The sequence below is a fragment of the Neofelis nebulosa genome, chromosome 14 (assembly GCF_028018385.1).
Source record: "Neofelis nebulosa isolate mNeoNeb1 chromosome 14, mNeoNeb1.pri, whole genome shotgun sequence".
NCBI classification, from domain to species: Eukaryota; Metazoa; Chordata; class Mammalia; order Carnivora; family Felidae; genus Neofelis; species Neofelis nebulosa.
In genome coordinates, this window is record NC_080795.1 from 69,240,543 (window position 1) to 69,259,327 (window position 18,785).

At 45.5% G+C, this 18,785-nt stretch overlaps 1 long non-coding RNA gene across 2 annotated transcripts; it reads left to right on the forward strand.

Moving 5' to 3' along the window:
* The first annotated feature begins 1 nt into the window (after position 1).
* LOC131494619 (uncharacterized) lies at positions 2-16,839 on the forward strand. Of its 2 annotated transcripts, XR_009253493.1 has the most exons (5): positions 4-110; positions 9,221-9,433; positions 11,165-11,283; positions 13,911-14,066; positions 15,732-16,839. It is a non-coding gene; the product is annotated as an uncharacterized LOC131494619 (long non-coding RNA). The 2 variants fall into 2 exon arrangements; XR_009253492.1 differs by lacking the exon at positions 9,221-9,433 and having other exon boundaries at positions 2-110.
* The last annotated feature ends 1,946 nt before the right edge of the window (positions 16,840-18,785 follow it).

The window sequence follows — 18,785 nt, forward strand, 5'->3', positions numbered from 1 at the left end:
TTCCCACACGGCGCAGAGCCTCCGGGATCCCCGCCCCCGCCCCGCCCACCCGGGCCGCGAGGCTCCGCCCAGACCACGCCCCCACGTCGGAGCGGGTTTAAATCCAACTGGTAAGTAATCAACCGGCCGGCGGGCGGGCGGGCTGGTTGACACTGATCGCCGCCGTCTGCGCTAGCCACTGGGAATCCTACTTGCCTTCTTAGAGCAAAGGCTTGCAGTGGGGGGTCTTTGCTGCTTGCTCAGTTTGTATTTTTCCCAGCTGATGGCTTTAAAAAGAAATTGGAAGGCATACGCCACCTGCCTTTGCAGAGATGAGAGAGAAAATAAGAGTTTGGTGTTTGTTGTGTTTCTTCTCTTCTTTCCTAGAGTACCTGGAGAGGGAGGAATAGTCATTAGGTAGTAAACAGACGTTTGCTTCTTTTCTTTTCTTTTCTCTTTTCTTTTCTTTTCTTTTTTCTCTCTTCTCTTCTCTTCTCTAGATTGTATTTCTTGCCAGAGGTCACAGAAAAGAATGTTTTGCTAGGACAGCTCAGTTTAGAGGTGTTCCCAGAACGGGAAAAAAAAGTTCACAGAAAGGAAACAGAATAAAACAGAACAAAGACTAAGTTGCTGGCTTGCTTTCAAGCCCTGCGCTCCATTTATTAGATGTCCCTGGAAGTTAGCACAAAGTTGATTTCATAATCTCTTTGTTTCGAATGTTACCAGGTCATCCGGTAGTGAGAGAAAGCATTCAGCTCTCCTTGTTTTTCTTGGGGCTAGGGGACATAGGGATTGTCTAATTGTCCTTAAATTCAAAACAAATTAGCAGAGGCCCCTCCTAGATGTATTTCCTATTTGCTGGTTTACAGAAGGAAGTGACAGGAGAGGAGCATTGCCTATTAACCTTCACTACCAGGGGACACTTCCTCCATGCTGATTTTGCTTTTTGTTTCTTTGTGTATGTGTGTTTTGTGTTTTGTTTTGTTTGTACCTAAGATGCAGGTTACCAAAATGTTCTTTGTCTTTTAAAAAAGAATAGGTCTAGATTGGAGTGGGGGTGGGGCATTGTTAATAGACAAGCTTAGGCAGTCACTGGAACACCAGACTAATGCGTGGTGGAATTAAGAATGCAATTTAAGACCTCTTCTACCCTGTTTTCCATCACTGTTTCTTTTAACTAAATTTTTCCAGGTAACGCTATTATTTATTCAGTGTGCATACCAACCAGTGGAAACAGGCATATACTAACGTAACTGCGATCCTTTTTAGTTTGAGAGAGAAAAAAAAAAAAAAAATCAATCTACTTAGGTCCTTTTGAGCCCGAACGATCAATATTGGTGGGGCTGTGATGGAAGTTAGTCCTTCAGCAAGTCTAAAATCACAGTACAAGTTAGACCAAAAAGAGACTTCTGTGTGCCTACTGTGAAGATTAAATTTAAATATTTTCTGAACAGCCTGAGGCACATGTAATGAGGTGCTGCTGTTACCTGAAAGCTTTGTGTCAATGTAGGTACCCATTTTATAGGGAGGGGTTAGGCTTCTAGAGGCAATGGTGACTCATCCCATGTCTATTAGACTGGGAGACTTGTCTTATACACCACACGTTCATTCTACAAGTTCAACAGGCACCAGCAGTGATAAGGCCACTTTGCTCTTAGCTGCTACTGGGTAGGTAGGTTGGCTAGGGATGGGAGAATCCATAGAAGGATGCGGTGGTATGACAGTTTGCTGCCAGCACTTTGGGACAAAGATCTAATAATTAGGAAACCACACCTCGTTGTCTGGATGTCTGTCCCCTTGTCTTGAGGAGCTCTGTTCAGGTATGTGATAGTGGCTCAGCAATGTTTCTTCAACTGACCAACTATAAAGTCTCAGAGAAAACTTGTGCTGAGTCATTTTTATATCCCAATGCTTGCTTGGTACTTAGTAAGTGCCCAATAAATGCTTGATGGATGCATTGCTGGAACCTTGGCCATCACCTGCCTCCTGGGTAGCTTCTGTTAATTCCTGTTTGGGGGTCCCAACTGCCATCTGATCATCTTGGTCAGAGGTTGTATAGGGCTCCCCAACATACTTTGCTCGTCTCCAATAATCATTTAATTAATTACACTTGGGAAATCTCATGTTTAGATTTCCAACTTCACTTGAAAAAACTAACTATATGAGCCCATCAGGCCCACGTTCCATGATAACATCAAAGAGCTAGAACTAAGTGATGGTTGCCTTGGAGACGAGATGTAGACTCTACTTGGCCCCAATCCTGTCCTACCACCTCACCTACCTGGTTCCTTGATCGGCCCGGAGAATCCCGGGAGATTGTTGGCCATCTCTGCCATTCAAATTCTACCACTATCCCTTTTATCACTTCATTGTATATAATTCAGCAGTGGATCATATACCACCTGGTATTATTCTTTGATTCCTGTACTTAAAATGTCTTTTCTAGGGAGAGCTTGATTGAAAACCTATTTCTCGAAGACCTACTAGGTACCTCCTTGTCTTACCCACCACATATTCATTCTACAAGTTCAACAGGCACCAAACCAGGTTTTATACATATTCATGTCCCCATGGAACTCAGTGTAGTGGAGGAGACAGAGAAATAAGTAGACTTCTTAGGACAGTATGACATGTCCTGAAGGAAGAGGAAGTAGAGGGTGTTGAGAAGTTTCAAGGCATGTGGGTATAAAAATGAGTGTCAAAATGCCTGCCATCAAGGGTGTTGGACTCATGGGGGTGACACAACTCTAGATTAGTAATGACAATGACCAGTGAGCTCTTGACTCTACTATTCTATTAAATTTAGATAGGCTAGATGACTTCTCCCAGCAAGCGGGACAGTTTCACAGGTCCCATTGACTTCGAGGCTTGTGCTCATAACCACTTTGTTTTAAGATTTGACAAATTCTTGAGTTTTGCTGATTTTACTGGGCACCAGAGACAAAATGCAGTAGACAAAGTCCTTTCTCTGATGGCATTTATACACTGACAGGGGGAGGGGTGGCAAGTAAGTCAATGAATTAGGATTTCTGAGAGATAAGGGCCATGAAGAAACTAAAATAGGGTAATGGGATTAACTGTGGCTACAGAGAGGCTGTTGGGGTGGTGACCTACTTTGGATAAGATGGTCAGAGATGGACTCCTGCGGAAGGGGAACTTGAGCTGGCCTTGGCATTCCCTTCACATTCCTAACCAAGGTGGGAAGGAATTGGGATGTTCAGGAGCCAGCGAGCAAGGGGCTGGGTTGGGAGGTACAGTCAGAGAGGTGGGAGGCTTTCAAGTTTGAAGGCCCTTGGAAAATGGACCGGAAAAGTATGGGAGAGGACGCACGTCCAGTAGAGGGGCCAGGCTGCGTGAGAAAAGGCACTCCGTGCAAATGGAGCCTGGCAGGCAAAGGATGAAGCCCCGTGAAGGCATCTTCCCAAAGAGCAGCCACTCACTGAAGACATGTTCATTGCATTTGGATTCTCAGCCACACCATAGCTTCATCCCCCCAGCCCGGCAGTGACCCAAAATGTCACATCCCACACACCTTCTTGGAGGAGACGCTCAATAAAAACAAGCTGTGTTGAATGCCAGTTAGTCACTCTCACAGTATCCCTGTCCAGAGCAGCAGGGAATAATCGAGAGCTGACATTTCTACCTGACAAGGCATGGGCACAGACTCTGCAGGTGTAGTGGTTTGAATGGCTCACTCCAAGAATGTAGAAAACAGGAGCACGAGGGCAGAATTATCTGATTAGGCAGTCTGGAACTCTGCCTGTTCCCCTGGGGTTGGGCCCCAGGCTTACAGTGGCAGCAGATAGCTGAGAGAATTTGCTGGAAAACAGGTTCCTCCACACCTTCTTATTTGGGGAAACTCCCAGACTTACCTGCACCTGTTACCCACTGCTGAGGTTTTGTTGAGATTGTAAGAAGTGAGCGGTAGCAGAATGGAAACAGGTGACCTGGGCTGGCATCCTGTTTGCCAGGTATATGACCTTGGAGCCTCTGTTCTCCATTTGGCCTCCTTTCCCAGTCTCTAAAATGGGGCTGATGCTACTCCTTGTCTTATGAATCCTCCAGTGAGACCGTTTATGTGGAAGTACCTTGTAAACCCTAAAGACTGTGGAGATGCCAGGCATTATTCACACATCATGTAAGAGCCAGATGATGATTTTAATATGGGAAGGAAAAAGATAACCATTTGTCATGGGAATGGTCTTCCTAAATTTCCATACTAATCCTGTGTTTTCACATTTCCCAGATGAGCACTCAAAGGCCCAGGGATCTGAATCTTGCTGACTGTAAGTGAGAGAAGCTGGATTCAAATCCAAATCCGGCTGGTTCCAAGTCTACTTTCCATGCTGCATCAAACTGCCTGAGGAACACCAGCATATATGTTCCTTCAGACATTGGCCAGGGTGTGGGCTGGTATGTCCTCTGGATGTAGAGTGACCACCTTGTCCTGGTGTGCCTGTGACGATCCCCATGTTAGCACGGGAAGTCCCGTATCCTAGGCAAACTGGGACAGTTGGCTGCCCTACATGGATGTCATTGCCCTCCCTGAATCAAGGGCGTTCGTGGGGTGTTGCCGGGGGTGGAGCAGGGATGGGACAGGAGCAAGGTGAGTCAGGTGTTTTAGTCCAGACCTACCTCACAGAGGTGAGGTTGTATACACACAGCAGCAACTGCAAGAGCAGGGCCAGCCCATGAAAAAGACAACACAGATAACCTGCTTTGGCATTCATTCTTTTTTCTCTTTTTGTAATGGGCTCCTCCGCAGGAGGCAAGGGCTGGGTCTCTCTTCCCCTGTGAGCTGCTCTTCCCACCCTCCTAGGCTGGCTCTCTTGGGCTTTAAAACCTGCAGGAGTTTTGCACTTTAACTGAATTATTCCTTGACCTTCAGATTAAGGAAGGAATCACAGAGGCCGCCTAGTGGGAGTGGCATCCTTTTCCTCGGCTCCCATATTTTATTTGCGTCCCCTCCCCCCACCCCGCCCCCAGACAATCAGAGCGGGGTCTCCCCAGCAGGCTGGGCCACAGCTAGTCTGCCCTGTGGGTAGGTATGAAGACCAGATGCCCCGAGAAGGACTCTGGGGCGGCTACCCACCCCACCCACCCCAAACCATCAGCTCTCCGTGCATTCATTCACCCTGTGGCCAAACTGCAAGGAAGCTTTGAATCCTTTTTCCAGAAGAGGGCTCACCAGTGGGAAAACACGGAGGCCTGTCCCCCCCAGATCCTTGCTGTTTTGGGAGGCCCCTGACAACATACTGTTGATGTTGAACCGGAGAGTTTGATTTGTGCTCGGGAGTCTGAGCTTGTAGCTGGGCTCCTGCAGAAGCCTCATGAAAGATGCATTTCACCAGGCGGTTCCAGGGGAGAGACTGGCTTAAATTACAGCTCCATAAATCCAAATATTGGCATCTCTGCAAATCCAAATGTAGAGATTTCAAAAAAAGTCTAAATTCTAAGAATCTTATTTTGCACTTCTTGTGCAAAATGGGGAGGATGAGATATTTAGAGAGGAGACAAGGCTGTCAATAATGAGAAAAGCTTTAGCACAGAGAACCCAACCCCCTTTTCTTTCCTTGGGCATTCTTCATGCTTCCAGGGAAAAGGGATGACATGAGAGAGGAAGGCAGCATTTGTTCAGCTTGGCTTTTTTCAGGACAGATTAGGGGGACCACCCACCCAGGATTTGGAGCACAGGGCTCAACAAATCTGGTTGGTCAATTTCTGTCTGCTTTCCCCAAGCCACTTCTAGGCCTGGGACCAAGGGAACCCCATGGGGAACTCACCCCACTATAATCTGTTCACAACCCAGCAGCCCCCAGCAATCCCATGAGACTATGAGCCAAACCAGATCACTCCTTTGCTCAAAACCCTCCTGTGGCTCCCTATCTCCCCTGGAGAAGGGCCAAAGTCCCTAAAATAGTCCCGAAAGCCCTGGCCCGCCTTCCCCATTACCTCTCTGGCACCTCTTCACGCACACCTCCAGACACACGGGCACCTTACTATTCCTCTCCTGTGATGGGCATGCTCCTCTCTCACAGCCTTAACATTTGCTGTTCCTTCTACCTGGAACATTTCCCCCCAGATATCTTCATGGTGTGCTAGGTCTTAACTCAGATGATAGCTTCTTCGTATGCCTTCCCTGACAACTCTATTTAAAATTCCAGATGGCTTCCCATACATACCCCTTATTCTTTCCTGATCAATTTCTTGATCACTCAACTCATTTGTCACCTTTTAGGATTCTACTTTAATTTCTCTGTTAATTATTTTTGTTTATTACCTTTCCTAATTAGAGCATAAGCTCTATGAAGTCAGGGATCCTTGTTTTGTTCACTGAGGTATCCTCAGCTTCCAGAACTGTGTTTGACACATGGAAAAGATTGTTCTTAATTTAGAGATAAGCAATTACTTATAAAATTTACTAAACACCTATGTGTGCCAGGCACTCTACGAGACAGTTGAATTTCAGAGGGATTAAGAAGTTAAGCACAGGTAATGCAGCTAATTGCACCAAGAAATTATAGCTCTGTCCTGTTCAACATGGTAGCCACCTGTCCTATGTGGCTATTGAGCACCTGAATTGTAACTGGTCTGAACTGAAATGGGTTGTAAATGTAAAATGCACACCAATCTTACACTATGACACAAAAAATTTAAATATCTTACTTTTTTTTTTTTCTGAGTGATTACATGTTGAAATTGTGATATCTTAGATCTCCTGGGTTAAACAAAAGATATTTTTTACAGAGCCCGGACACCAGCCATTAACATTACTGAGCATGTGCTACTCCCTGCCAGCTAAGCAACCTTCTGAGAGGCATCTGGGGACTCACATAAGACATGCTTACAAAGAATACAAATTGACTTAATAATTATATTTCCTTTTGTCAGTCAGTAAGCTGAGAGGTGAGGGGCTGGCTTTATGCCTCTGACTCTGTGGGCTAAGTCCCTCCACTGTCCGTGAGTTGTTAGGGTTGGTTTCTGAGCCTTTGAGCTTGATGATTACATACACCTCAAATGATGGAGAATTCACAGAGGTGGTAGTAAACAAACAAATAAATAAGATCGTAGCAGCTAACGTCTGTGAGATGCTTACTATGCATAGCACCATTCTAAGACCTTCACCTACGAGGTAGGCATTGTTATCATTATCCTCAAGGATCTTGCCCATGGCAACACAGCTAGTGCCTTGCGGAGTCAAGAGTCAGACATAAAACAGTGCCACAGAGTAGGGGTAACCTCTAGCTAGCTGCCCAGCAGGCCCAGATAGTAACCAGTATGGCAGAGTTCCTTTGTCTTCATACTCCACGTTCCCCCTGGTCCCACCTGTGGGTGATGAGGCCCTCACCTGTTACCTTTGCATTCATTCATGAATCTGACTCTTCGGCACCCTTCCGACATCATGTCCTCTCAGTTTCCCACTTACCCACTACGTATGTCCCAGCCACGTCAGTCCTTGGTTTCCTGTCAACACCAGGCTTTTGATTACCTCAGGCCTTGACAGATCCATTCCCTGGACCTGGAATGTTCTAGAATTCCACTCTAAACAAAGCTAAATCCTTTGTCTTCTTTATGCCTCCAATTAAGTCAAGTCCTTAGAGGGGGTTTTGCTAACTAGCTTGTTACACACCTCACCCTTCCTCAGCTTGTTTGTTTCCTACATAACACTTATTACAGTAGTGATTATATTTGCTTATTTCATCATTGCCTGTGTCTCAAGGAATCTAGACTGATGTGTCACTATTGAACCCTCGTCGTCCAGTATAGTGTCCTACACACAGTAGATGCTTAACAAATATGTGCTGAGTAAATACACCCTTCTTTGGATTAGCCTGATATTCTCGTTTGGTGTGACTCAGGAGAAGCATTTCTTCCAAAAAATGATTTTGAGTTTCAAGTGTGTGTTCAGTTCGTAAAACCCAGGTGTGAAGGGGAACCAGGAAGAAGCAGATGGAGTAAAATGGGTGAAGTAGGAGAAATAGAAAAGAAAAGAAAAAAAAAAAAAGAAAGGAATACAATAAGGACCTATTAAGGAGAACAAATATCAAGAAAGGGTTTTGCTAAAGTTCACGGCATTGGGGTTGATTGCCAGTTTGGTGGCTGAGTTCTCGGACTAGACTACGGGAGCGAAAGATGGGATGGAGTTCTCCCTCTACATGGTGAGGACCCGCCTGCGGGCTAGCCCTGCCCTGGGCCCTGTGGCAGGGGCTGAATGTGCACTGCTCCACATGGCAGTGAGCCCCTGTGCCTGGCAGTGCAGCTCCAGGAATCCATATTGAATGCCTACTTTATGCCATCCGTTGTTCTCCCTTGCTATGCAGAGGGAACAAAACCTAATATTTGCCCTTCGGATGCTCACGGCTCCATCACACCAACTAGCGTCTACTGAACAGCTCAGGAGGTATTTAGTAAACTTTTTTTTTTTTAAGTAACGGATTAATGAATGCATGGAATTAAGCCTTTGTCTTCAGAGTCCTAAACGCAGTTGGGGATGCCAGACGAAGTATATTTAGAGACTGAGCCCAAAGGATAAGTTATATAAGCTTATATAGCTATGTTTACCTAGCGTTTGCAAACTGGAGAAGCTATAATCACTCCGTACGTAGCTATTGTAGGGGAGGAAGCAACTGATTTTGCTCTACCTGTCTTAGGTTCATTGGCTGGGGTCCTCAAATTAGACTGGCAAATGACAGATTAACAAGAGAAAAACAAATAAAAGCTTATTAACGTGTGCTTCACGCATCTACACAGGAGTGCTCTGTGATGAGTAGATCAAAAGGGTGGTTGGAACCTGGGCTTGTATAACATCTTAGCAAAGTATAGTAATTTTGTAGAGAAGTGATGTGACAAAGAAAAAGGACTTTGAGCTTCTAGGGGAAGCAAATTGTGGGAAGGCAAATATATGGGGAAACTAATGGAAATTTCCTCAGTGCCATCTTAACTCCAGTGGTACAGGAAGTGGGGAAAGGGGACACCTTAACGAGGGGGATTTATGTTCTGTTTTCAGGCAGAGAGGTAGAGGGCAGAGAACTTTTCTTATATCTGCTTCTTCTCAGTTGCTTTCAACTCAATCCTTGTGCCAAAGTGACATCTTTTGGGACAGTGTGTTATACTACTCTTTACTATGAACTAGCAAAACGATGAGATCCTATCTCTGAGGTAGCAGGAGAATTCATTCTGTGCCAGGGACTGTGGTAATTTTGTAATCATTATCTGGTTAACCCTTCTCACAACCTCACAGGGCAGGTTCTATCAGGAGTCTAATACTCACTGTATAGCTGAGGAAAGTGCACCATCTAAAGGGACCCGTCCCTATCACAGAGCTGGCAAAGCAGCCAACCAACAGAATATGGACCGAGACAGGTCTGAATACAAGTCTCACTGGACCCGGAACCCCGGTGCTCCAACCACTATTTGCCCCACTGATGTGACAACAACAGGAAGGAGCTTCTTGGTAAGGCAAAATGCACCCCTTAAGTGTTTCTTTCTCCTCTTCCTCCTCCTCTAAGTGGGCATGCTTTACCCAGAGCAGCTAGCTCAAGGTTTTCAGACTGGTTTCTTAGGATTTAGCACACCCATACTGATTTCAGTAGCAGCCTGATCGAAGTTGGCCCCACTGGGAAAAGGAACCTGAACTTTCTATATCAGGATAGCCCAGGGAGAGGCAAAAAGAAACAACCTGGGGACCCTGACTAATTTGACAAATGAACGTATTACTGTGGGAGGGTCTGAGTCATTAGAGCTTTGGGGACATGCCAACTATGATAAATAAATTGGATTTCAGCGTGCTGTACCGAATCGCTACATCCCCGTAGGCACTTCAACACAACACCAAACCTGAGCGTGAAGAAGTCTGCCATTTTGGCAAGGTCGAAAAGATTCCCATTCCCAGTTGGCAAATTTCCCTCACCTCGTGATTTACAAATTCCTGCCCAAATGGTCAGGGACTGGATCAACATTTACCAATACTGTACTCAGCCTCTTTCCTTCCATTGTCCACAAGCCCCAGGGGCTCTTCCCTCCTGGGTCATTATGTAAATGAGTTACTGGCAGAATATGACAGCCTTTAACTAGGAACACTCCACCTTGACCATCTCTAGTTAGCTGGATTTCTGCTCAACCGAAGGTTAAATAAAATCTGCTTTGTTTCCTTCCTTGTTATTGAAAATCTTCCTAAACTGTGTTAGTTCACCTACCTGCCTAAGTTTCTGGAGTAGAATACAAATAATTACATTTTTGCTTGGTGATCACACATCTTGCAGTGCCTCGGGACACTCTTCTTGCCTCGTGGTTAGGATTAAAATCTCCACGTAGTTGTAGACTTTTGTGAGAAATTGGGTGCCAGCTCTCCTTAGTTGAAAAGAAATTAATTTAGTTTTATTAAGAGAAACACAGCATCTTGCCTTCCCGGTGCCTAGCAGAGTGTCAGGGGTATTTTTCTCAAAAATGCTGGTGGAGTCATTGACTACCTGCTATGAATTTATTTCTTGCAGATTCCCTCCCCCCCCCCCCCCCCCCAGTAATAATTGTATCTGGTCTTTATTGATTGCTAATGGTAGTTCCAGGTGTTGCACTAAGCCCTGTGCATGCTTTACAGCATTTCACCGCATTTTGCCACACGGTGGGTGGGCTTTCTTCTACAGATGAGGAAAAGGAGCCTCAGAGAGGTTGAGTGACTGGGCATATGTTCTAAAACTAATAGGAAGGCACAAAACAGAATTCACATTACTTGAGGGGTTTTATTTATGGATGGCAGTTTTCCTCTGCATGAGAGGCTAGATATGCCAGAAATGCTCCAAAAACCACGAGAAAATGGAACCTATGAGAAGCGAAATTGAGGTGGGGAAGACAGACATTTATCCCATGGTCCTAGACTTCCCATCGATTGGGGGGTCAGTACAGTTTTGTAATTGCAAGAAGGAATTTTCCCATTATCTGTGGGGAACGACCAGGCTGTTTGTTTTGTTGGCTTGCTTTGTTTATAATTTCTAACTTTTTGTGCGTGGTACCTTTGCAAAAGAACATAGATACCAATTACCAGAAGAATGAAGTAAAAATAATAACAGGAGTACAAGCCCTAATTTTTAAAAAGTGATTATTAGATTTACAGATATGCAATAGTTGTCAAATAGTTATAGAATTTTGAGTGGTTCACTCCCAGTTTTTGTTCTTTCCCTGTGGACAGGTAACAGTTGGTGGACCTACTCCCATTCCACTTTAGAGTGCTGATGGGGTTTTGGAGTGATGGGTGTCCGGACCTGATGGCCAAGAAAGAATTCTTGAGACGTCTTTGGTGCAAAAAAGGTGATTTTATTAGAGCAGGGGACAGGACCTGTGGGCAGGAAGGGCTGCACTGTTTATATCTTATGGAGTTGGGGGAGGTGAGGTCAAAAGGGAGGCCTCCAGAGGGACTTTTTTTTTTTTTAATGTTTATTTATTTTTGAGAGAGATGGGGACAGAGTACGAACGGGTTAGGGGCAGAGGGAGAGGGAGACACAGAATCTGAAGGAGGCTCCAGGCTCTGAGCTGTCAGCACAGAGCCCAACGTGGGGCTCGAACTCACAAACCTTGAGATCATGACCTGAGCCAAAGTTGACACTCAACCGACTGAGCCACCAGGGAGCCCCTAGGGGGACTTTCTTATGCTACAGGAGACTCATAAGACATCAGAGGCCTAGCTATTGTGAAGCTAAGTGTGTTTTTCCTCTACTAAGGCTTTAACATTATGATGGCAGGGAGTTCCCTGAGAAATGTTATACTCTGTATTTGCCTCAAGTATTTGTCAATGGGCTGCAGTTATAAGGAAATTTAATTTTACCTGACCCTTCCTTCTTGCCTTTTTCCCCGTATCACTAGGGAGGGGAAGGTGGTGTTGGGGCTCCAGAAACTGAGTCTACAGGTGTCTAGAGATTAGGCTAGTGATAAGATTGTCTTTTTCTTGTAATTCACTAAGATATTTATAAACTGATGGAGACTCCTGTCTTGCAAGACTGTGATCTCGATCAGTTAATCATTTGGGTTTTTTCCCCTTTCCTTTGTTCTTGGGCAGCGGGAGTGCCAGAGGAATATCACATATACCACACCCGGGTGTGGGGGTGTTATTAGCTTGTGCTTTGCCCCTAGCTTGCCTCTGCTCCCTCATCAGTGCTGGGTCAGACTGCCCCTCCTCCCAGTGTGTGGTCTTTCACCTGGCAGCATGGTCCTCACCTGGGAGCTGAGCTCATTGGAAATGCAGGCTCTCAGGCCCCCAGGCCCCCAGTTCCTAGTCAACCTACTGAATCAGAACCTGCAGTTTAGCAAGGTCACCAGGTGATTCTTGTGCACGTTAGCATGTAGGAAGCACTGTCTCAGAACATAGGCTCTGAAGTCTGACCACCTGCTTTCATCAAGCTCTTATCTCTTACTTCTCTGTGACCCTGGGCATCTCACTTAACCTCTCTATGCTTCAGTTCCTTAGTGTGAACAGTGTACCCCTCTCTGGGCTACTGTGAGCCCTGCCAGGTAATACATGTGGAGAGTTAAAGCCAGATGAGCTGAGCCCTACTGAGCCCTGCATTGTAAGGTAATGGCTCTGGAGCTATTGTTATTGTTAATGATTAAAAAAAATTTTTTTTTTCTAAGCCAGCCTATTGTCTTTGAGGCCTAAGCATCCAGGCCAAGGACGTTTACTTTGATGGTTGATAAGGGAGCATATGGCAAGCAGAGGGCAAAGCACAAGCCAGCACTGCTGCCTACCCACCTCCCCCGCCACCCCCCCGAGGGTGAAATATATGTGATATTCCTCAGGCACTCCCGCTGCCTAAGAACAAAGGAAAGGACAGAAAATAAATGGTTAAACTGATAGGAGTCTCTTTCAGTTTACAGATAATTGAGTAAAGGGCAAGAAAAAGGCAATCTTATCCATAGCCTAATCTCCAGCAACCTATAGAATCCGTTTCCTGGAGCCCTAATAACACCCTCATCAAGATGTAAGGGGGTTTGAGTGCTGGCCATGGTGATGCGGAAACAAAGGCAAATGAAAAATTAAATTTCCTTACTGCCTACAGCCCATTGACAAGTCCTTGAAACAGGCAGAGTGACCTTCCTCTAGGAGCTCAGCTGCCTCGATGATGACACTTTGCTAGGGGCAAAAGGGAATTTTAGCTTAACATTATCCTGACCCCCCCAGGATCCTGTGAGTCTCCTCAAACACATAAAAATTCCTTTGCAAATCTCCTTTATCTTTAACTCCCAAGTATATGCTGGCAATTATACTCCATGCATATGGCCCCTGATATACATCTGAAGGGTCTCATGACTGAGGTTTTACTAAACAGTAATAAATGACATTTTCCTACCAACAGCTAGCTTCTCAAGGTCCTAGAAACCTTGTTTCCAAAATTCCTTACAGACTTACACTGTCCCTAACCCCCTCTGAACCTGAAGCTATATAGAAGAAAGAAAGCAGCTCTTTCTGTCCACAGGTCCTGTCCCCATGCTTTAGTAAAGTCACTTTTTGCACCAAAGACATCTTCAAGCATTCTTTCTTGACCATCGGCTCCGAATCCCACCATCACCCCAAAACCCCGTCAACGGTCACATTTTTTTTTAGCTATATGGCCCCCTTCCCCTGTTTGATCCACGTTATTTAAATGGCTGCTGAGGCCATTTAAAACCCACTTGGACAGGTTCTTCACCCCACTCAGGACCATCTGTTCATACTAGCCCCTGTCCTGAACAAGTAAGACTACAAGGGGCCCTGTAAACTGGGAAATTCTGGTTTCCCAGAAGGTTGAGGGCAGATCTCACTGGGGCTTGGTGGCACTCTGGGTCAGGGACCCATGGCAGTTCAGCTGGGAGAGAGGACACACGCTCTGCTCTGCCTGGTGGGGTTTCTGTCAGGTTTCAGAGTCACGGCTGGATTGCCTTCTTTTCTTCTGTTATCTCTACAGATGAAAACCAGCGTGTCCACTGGTGAGGCTAATGTTCCTGTGAGCTGGGGCCAGGAAAAGGCAGCAGACAAAGGGAACAGTCAGCCAAGTAGAGTTTGCTGGAGATTTACGTGGAAACCTCCTCACAGAGGCAGTGCTGCTGGATTTATAACGAGGGTGAGATAATTTGTTCTTGTGTGCTAAGATAAGGGTAAACAAATTTCATGCTGTGATGTAAGCCCCTATCTGCAGAAGTCAGGAAAGATTCCCTGCCCTGCCGCCGAATCACGTGCTTGACAAATTATCCTCAGAGGCTTATTTCTCTGGAGACTTCATCTAGCGGTCATGCCCGGGCCTGAGTATGAAAGGTGGAAGGACCGGCCTGGGTGCAGAGGAGGGGGACTCTTGTGTTCCTGTGCATCTGGAAGCCCAGAAATGAAAGTGACCACAGTGCTGCGGTGGCATTGAGTAGCTCCGTGGGATCCCTGGGGGCATGATTGAGGAGACATGCTTGGAAATGTGAGTTTCTGTTTCACCTCGTGCTTGGCCTTGGTGCAGCAGTCACGTACGCCCTGGCTCTCCCTTTACAACGTCAATGGCAAGTAGGTAAGTGTCTGGTGTTCCTAGTTGCTCATCACACCTCCAGGGAAGGAAGCCTTCACTGGGCTCCAGGAACTAGTTGGCTGTCTCTCCCATACCTTCCACTTCTTTTTTTTTTTTTTTTAAGTTTATTTTTGAAAGACAGAGCATGAGCGGGGGAGTGGCAGAGAGAGAGGGAGACACAGAATCTGAAGCAGGCTCCAGGCTCTGAACTGTCAGGACAGAGCCCGATGCAGGGCTCGAACTCATGGACTGCGAGATCATGACCTGAGCCGAAGTCAGATACTCAACCGACTGAGCCACTCAGATGCCCCTTTGTTTATTTTTTACAGAGAGAGAGAGAGAGAGAGAGTGTACATGCATGAGTTGGGGAGAGGGAGAAAGAGAATCTTAAGCAGCTTCCATGCCCGGCATGGAGCCCGACGCAGGGCTCCATCTCACGACCGGGAGATCATGACCTGAGCCAAAATCAAGAGTCTGATGCTTAACTGATTGATTGAGCCACCCAAGCACCCCATTTTTTCTGTTTGTTTTTGAACCTCTTTAAAAAACATTGGGGTGCAACTTAAAATTTGGAAAGCTTATTATTCTATAGTGTACATTATTTAGTGTTTTGCATATATATTTTTTATAATCTTAATTATTCTGTATGTAATTATTATCATCCCCTTCCCAGATACTCAGACTGAGGCCCCAGAACCAAGAAAACACAGCTCTTGTGTAGCAAAGCCCAAGCTGATCCCAGTGTCCTGAGCCAGGGTATATTGCTATCCGTGTGCCTTTGGGCATTTCCCTGGGCCTGGGCCTGCCTCTCATTTTCCCCAACTGTAAAACATGGGGAGAGACATTAAGATCCCATCAGCTGCTCGTCAGTGGCGTCAGAGGTGCAGGAGGAGGAGGTGTGCAGTCAGGCAGACTGGGCTTCAAGGCTTGAGCAACGTCACGTGTGAGTCCCCAGTACACAGCCTTGGGTGTGAGAAAAGTGAATAGGGAGCCAGTCAGTAGCACAGGGCCTTCAAGAGGCAACTCATCCCGGAGCCTAGAAGTCTAAACTGCAACGGATGAGTGACCAGGCTGGCGTCATTGACAACGCTGATCTTAAAGATGGCGTGGTCGTGTTTGTGGGTTTGCAGAGTAAGGCACACATACGTGCACACTCATGCACACACAGATACAATCATCAAGAGAGTGGGTGTAGCCAGAGACACAAGAGACGTAGGATAAGATTCTTTTACGTTGCAGATGATATCATCCAAACTCGCCAGCATCCCCATAGAGGACTTTGAAGATTACGAATGTCTTCTGTTACTCAGTCTTCCTCTGCCCATGCTTTCCATATTCTTGGTGCAGACGGTATGTATAATATATTACTTTTTTGGAAAACAGAGTAATGTATATGTGTGTGTATATATACGTATATATATATGCGCATATATATATATCACTATATATTTTTTCCCCATGATTTTTCCTTACATAGACTATTCTGAAAGTTCATTCACAAAGCTGGGAAGCATAGTTGCCTCTGGGTAGGGATCTGAGTGCCAGAGGTACGAAAGAGAATAATTTTGCATAATATCCTCTTTTATATTTTTTGAATCTTTTAATCATGGATACGGATTCCTTATTCAAAACAGTAAACTTAAAGAAAAAATAAATTAAAAAATAAACTGTGGTCAAGTGTCTGTCTTACACTCCGCTGTTCCTGAATTGGTTCCTCCGAGCAGATGATTGTTTCTGAATGTGATTAACTCGCAAAGTATTTATAATACAGTTAAAGGCTGTTTAGGGTTCATCAGAAAGAAGTAGACTGAAGGAAGGCCCCTGGAGGTGCAGGGGATGGAAATGCCCTAGAGGGGGGCTGTTTCTCCAACCTCAGCCAGGAAAGACCAGACCACTGGGGCGTGATGAGTGCCGGTAATTCCAGAAAATCAGTTAAGAAATGAGGTGGACTCTTCGTCTTGGCACGTGGCTGGAAGGGGAGTATTTAGTAGGAGCATTGGGAGATTTGAACTGGATTTATGGAACTTCTTTTTTAGTTTTGAAAGTAATTTGGCTGCAGGTACCAAACATTTGTTGCTGGACTGACCTGTGGCCACAGAACCAAGGTGCAGGCTTTAAAGGCAGAGTTACCTGACTGTATTTAATACCTGCCCTGGGCCGGATGGTGGGTAGGCATTTTGCCAGTCTTAAACAATCCTAACAAGTAGTGAATTTTACCTGCGAATGAACTTAAGACCATAACGAAGTTAGGGGTTAATCAGCTGGCCCCGGATGTCACAGCTAATATAGCAGACTCACAATGTGACACCAGATTCTCTTTGATTCCAAACCCTAGGCTTTCCCTGATACTGTCTAAAGAAAAGGAGCTTGGGGTGGGGGTGGGGGGGCGCCTGGGTGGCTCAGTTGGTTGAGCGTCTGACTTCCCTTCAGGTCATGATGTTGTATGGGTTCAGGCCCCACATTAGGATCTGTGCTGACAGCTCAGAGCCTGGAGCCTGCTTCAGATTCTGTCTCCCTTTCCCTCTGTCCCTCCCCCACCTGTGCCCCCTCTCTCTCTCTCTCAAAAAGTAAATAAACATTGAAAAAATTTAAAAAAGAGAAAAAAAAGGAGCTCGGGCTATTGTCTTATTATATTGGCAAATATTTATCATGAGGTCGTGGTTCTCAACCCTGGCTACATCACAATCACCTGCAAGCATTGTTCGAACACTTGTTGCTAGCCCCCATCCCCAGAGCTTTGGGTTCCATAGGTTTGGGGTAAGGCCTGGGAATCTGCATCTGTAACAAGTTCTCAGGTGATGCTGATGCTTCTAGTTTGGTGACTCCTCTTTGAGAACCACTGCCATAAAGAGACTAGAGTAGGGGGCTCATAAAGCTTAACTGTTGAGTTGAGGATCAGATGTGATAGGAACAGGGCAATTTCATGCTGTTTATATTTCTTGCAATTATTTGTGTTTTTCTTTGGGTTTTAATGAAGTACTTTCTGAAAATATTTACCTATTTTTCCTGTTTTAAGGTGAAAGAGAGAAATGACTGTGTTGGCACATGAGCCAGAGAGAAGGGGGAGCAATGCACCTTAAAGGTACCTGGAGAGCCGACCACAGGACTCCGTAGGGGAAAGACCAGATCACTGATCAGGACTGGTCAGGTCACAAGTGACAGAAATCTAACTCCTTTCTCTTACAATCAGATTTGGCTGTGTGAAACAGCAGCTCACTTTAAACAGTGTCTTGAAACCAATTTTCTGTTTTTCTCGGACAACAATTCTGGAGGTAGATGGTCACTGTCATTGCCTTAGCGGCTCAACAATATCAGGTCCGGTATCTTTGGGATTTTTTTCCCTTTTTGTAAAAACACCTGGTCTTAAAAGAGCTGCTGTGGCTCCAGTCATCACATCTATATTCTAGTAAGGAAGGCAGAAAGTAGAAGGGATGTGGTCTACCTCCTCAATTGGTATATCCCTCTTAAAGGCTTCAACTGTGTGTCATATAACTACTTCTAGCTGCAAGGGAAATGGACAGAGTATTTAGAGGTGATACATTGCCTCCCCTACACAAAACCAATTTTTCAGACAAAGGAGGAGGAGTGATTGGATATAAGAATGCACTGAACAGTCTTGCACAGCAGATTGGGCAAAATGGAGAAGACAGTAGCTTTAGGAGAAAGGCAAAAATGGGTGGCTTTGAGAAAGTTATACGAGTTAGCTTTTGCTGAAAAACAAGCCACTCCAAAATTTGCTGTCCTATAAAGTTTAAGTAAGCATCTATTTGTTTATGAATCTGTAGATTGGCAACTCATCTGAGAGACTCACCTGTGCTCCATATGGTGTCAGCTGGCCTTAGTGTTGCATCTGTGACCTTAGCCAGATGGCTGGCATAGCTGAGATCTTTGAGATACCTGCGATCTTTTGTCTACATGGTTTCTGGTCCTACTGTCACCTTCTTCACATGGTGGCAGGAAGGTCCCAGAGAGTCACAAGTTATTTATTGTTGAGCAACACAACCACTCTAAAACACGGAGAAATACACAACCACCCTTACATTTGCTCGTAACTCCGTGAACCATCATTTTGGTCTGGGCTCAACTTGATACTTCTGCTGATCTCTGGTATCACTCATGTGACAAAACTGGGGCCAGATGATCCACGAGGGTCTTCTTTTTATGTCCAGCAAATGGTGCTGTCTATTGGCTGAGCCGCTTGTCTCCTTAGGCTAGCCTGGGCTTCTTCACATGCTGACCAAGTTCTAAAAGCAGCAAGGGAGAGAGTAGGTCCCAACATGTAAATGCGTTCCA